Source organism: Phaethon lepturus, unplaced genomic scaffold, assembly GCF_000687285.1.
Source record: "Phaethon lepturus isolate BGI_N335 unplaced genomic scaffold, ASM68728v1 scaffold33848, whole genome shotgun sequence".
Classification (NCBI taxonomy): Eukaryota; Metazoa; Chordata; class Aves; order Phaethontiformes; family Phaethontidae; genus Phaethon; species Phaethon lepturus.
Genome location: NW_010557553.1, coordinates 23761 through 27681, shown reverse-complemented (window position 1 = coordinate 27681; position 3921 = coordinate 23761).

The following is a 3921-nucleotide window of genomic DNA, read 5'->3' as shown; positions in this document are numbered from 1 at the left end:
GCGTCACGTTGTGTTGGCTTGTGACCTTTCAGATTGACTACCCGGCTTCCTACCCACTTGCTTCCCCTTGGTCTGCTGTCGTAGTTAATAACTCTGCCACATGCTCTGTATTGGAGCACAGCCCAGAAACGGTCATCTTTGTAGGTAGCCAGAGCTGTTATGTATGTATAATATATTTTTTCATATTCTCCTTGTTCTGCCAAAGCCGCTGAGGATTGCTAGCCAACAGGTTGTGGTGAAACTCATCCAGAGGCGTCACGCTGCCACTTTTTCTTCTCCCTGCCAATCCTCCTGGTGAAATGGTACCATGGGGCCTGCGTTAGTATTTCAGGTGGGTGCACCTCCAGCAAAGAAAGAGCCTTAAACATCCTGTAGCTACTGTTGACTCTTTTGCTGATGGGCTCTAAAGGAAAACGCCCAGTATCACTGGTTTTAAATAGACAGCTCCGTCTGCACGGATGGGATAATGCAAGAGTCCTTTTTAATGTTCCTATGGCTGAATCACGGAACATAAATGCCTGAGTCACTGCAGATGAATGCGGTGTTTCACGTTGGTGTGAACTGAAATGTGAACAACAGTGTCTTTATTGGAGGAGCTAATATTTGTGCTCATTATGGGTTTCATTAGATTTTAAAGTGAAACAATCCAGAAGAGTTCCTTTTACAATGTATATAAACAAACTACTAACATGTGAATGCCAGGTTTTTAATTGGGATGCTGGTCTGGATGGAGAGGAAATGAAACTTCAGACGAAAGCGATGTACCCCACTTCTTGAGCATTTACTGCCTGTAACGGGTCGTCGTCTTGTTTTGTTTTAGTCATCTGACTCTCCCAAAATCTTGTAAAATTTTCATGCAACTAGGATTTATCGGTTACTACATTTTTAGAAGAAAATGTTGAAAGCTGTATGCCTTTTTTCTTTCCTGTAGAAAGCTCTTTGCTGTTCCGAGCTCTTCCTTCTCATAAAGGTCTTCCCCTGCCCCTGAGGAGTAAAGGCTTTGCTCTGGTTTCTCCTGGTTGCTGTGCAGCTAAGTCATACGGCCCGTCTGCATTATTATGGGAATTGTGGACATTTTGTTACTCGTCCTTGATTGAAATGTGGATTTTCCTTCATCCTAGGTGTCCAACTGGATGGGGACTGAGGTTTTGTCTCGCTGCTGTTGGTAGAGCTGAAGCAGCCTTACTAGACAGGGTGCTAGCGTCGGTGCTCTGTGCTCTTCACGTGCTGCTGGCAGGGAGCTTGGGCAGGTTGCGTTGTCCCATATTTTTCCCCAGCTGTGAAACAAAGTGCTACAGATGCAAAGGGCTACAAGAACGTACTGTTTTTGTTTTTTCTACCCCAAAGAGGAGAGAGTTGTGGCTGATACTCCTGAAGGATGTTTGAAGTCCAAAGCCAGTTGCAATTTGAAATGCAGATTTGTATCTCTTTGCTCCTTGAGCACCACAGCCCTGTGTTTCAGAAGCAAATATTAATGCTTCTGGTACAAACTTTATTACAAGTGCCTTTGCCAAATAGTCCTGTTACTCTCTTTGTGATGGTTCGTAAGGCCTGGTCAATGATACAGAAATGTGAAAGCGCTTTATCGCATGATTGTGTTTTCACAGCCTAGTGAGTTCCTGTGCGGCACCAGAGCTGGAGTAACTGTCGTGTGTGCTCTTGGACTACAGTTGCTGTGAATTTAAATGCATTTGTTTAAATGGCTTTCATTGAAATTTAAGCTAATGTTTCATATTTTGCTAATGTAGAAATAAGGGGTCAGGCATATGATTGTGCTGCTGTGCTTTAACAACCTACCATGTGTCATCTGTTCTGCAGCAGAGCTTTGTGCACTCTTTAATTCACAGCAAATGCAATATAAAATGCAATGGCTTTAATCTCCTTGGAAGTCAGGCAAGTCTAGATGCAGTGTTTAGCGTTCTGTAGCGTTCCCAGATGCAGGGATATTTTTTCCAGACCCCTTTCCAAGCTGGACAGCTGATTTACAGACTTGAAGAAGTCTTCCAGCCTCTATCTCCAAACTTTGTGGGTCTTTGCCAGATGGCAGCGTATTTAAACGGCTTTAAAATGGCTTTTTCTTTGTTTCAAAGCAAAGAGTCTTAAATGAGGTGGAGCATGCCTGTGAATCGGTATGTTAATTGCCCACAATTAAAATCAAAAGTACTTGGAAGACTAACTGCTGTGGCTGACCAGACAGAAATGCAGGCTCCTCTTCCGAGCACGGAGCTGTCTGGTGGTGGGAGGCCGAGAAGAGCAACGCTTTCAGGAACGTCCCTATGTTCTGCGGGAGGGAGGAGAGCGATATTTGCTCCTCCACCCCCGTGTGTCTGCTGATCCCTTGCTCCTCCACCTGCTCCTGCCGCCGTGCTCTTGCTGGCCACGGGGATGGTGGTCATCGGCTCGGCAGGCAGGGCTTGAGGACAAGCGGGGTGCCGGTGGAGGTGCAGAGGGTGTCCTGCTTCCTCCCGTGTTTTTACGGCTATGCTTCGGCAGAGAGGAATGGATTTGCAAGTTGTCCGATGGCATGGCTAGTATGTTAGTGGAGGAACCAGGAGCATCGGCATCTTCCAGGTGTGTTCGTGGCTTAGGTGGAGTTTTATTAGATTTCAAAACTACCCCCTTGCCTTTTCTGGGGTGTGTTGGCTGCAAAACTGCCTCCCACTGCGACATGCGGTTGCGAACGGCCATCGCCGCCGCTGTGAAGTGGGCGTTCACTTCGGGTGTCTGTTCTGACTAATGTGCAGCATTGATTGTTCCCAGCTGCACCAGCCCAAATTGACAGTCTTGGATTTTGTTGTTTCCCAGAATAGAAGATTTTTACTATTGGGACTGCTGCAGTAGTGAGCTTGTCCTGAACTCTTCCTGGCTGCCTGGGTAATATTCAGCGATATTGAAGTACTGCGGCTGCTGGCCTGACAAGGACAGGGACCTCGAGGGCTGCGGCAAATCTTGGTGTGTTTAAAACTGCTTTTTCCTTCAGTGGGAGAGAGCAAATCTGGATGTGTCAGATGGGTTCAGGTTCCTGATTAGTCGCAGGTGTGGTGCTGCAGCGAATTCCTGTATGTTTTTGAAAGTTGTTTTTCCTTTTCCCCCGAGTTCAGATTAAGCTTCTGGATGTTTAAAGGTTTTCCCACTCCTCTGTGGTATGGTGTACAGGGGTTGGAAACGATCCGTAGGTTCACTGAAGTCCTAACACAAATTTTGATGAAAAATTAAAGAGTCCAAGTGGACATATTTAAACTCTGGAAATCTTTGTTACTGTGATGCAAATGTTGAGGGGGATATTTGTTATCTTAACCATCAAGAGGTGACACAAATAAAAAAAAAAACCCTCTTGCTCAAATAAAAAAAAACCCCTCTTGCTCAAATAAAAAAAAAACCCTCTTGCTTTCCTTGTTAAATTTAAATTTTCCTTTGTTAAATTTAAATTAAATGAGAAGACACACTCCCTGCTCCTACCTTCTTCCTGGTAACATTAGTGGAGAGAGGGATTGCTATGAAATTGTATTTTTATTATATGTCTGGCTAGATGCATACCAGCTCAGGCATTCTTTCTGAAATACATTTTACTCTGAGGAGAGTGCAGCTCCTACAACAGTTAAGAGTACCATGCTTTCTCATTCACGACCGCCTTGGTCTGTATTTTGGTCTGTATTTTGCAGGCTCAGGTATGCTGTTACCCCTTCGATCCCGTTTGGGCGGTGAAATCCTTCCACGTATTGGCGCGCGTGGTTTCTCCAAGCCCTTCCTTGAGCAAAACACCCCGGTCTCCCTCTCTCCTCGCTCCCAGCTTTTCTCTCCTTGCTAAACTTGATGCGAGGAAGGAGCGAGGGGTGTTGATGATTTGGATTATGCAGCTAAGTGGCTGGAGCGTGGCTGGCTGTCTCCTCCCCTTCCTGAGCTTCGGCCCTAGCCAGCTCG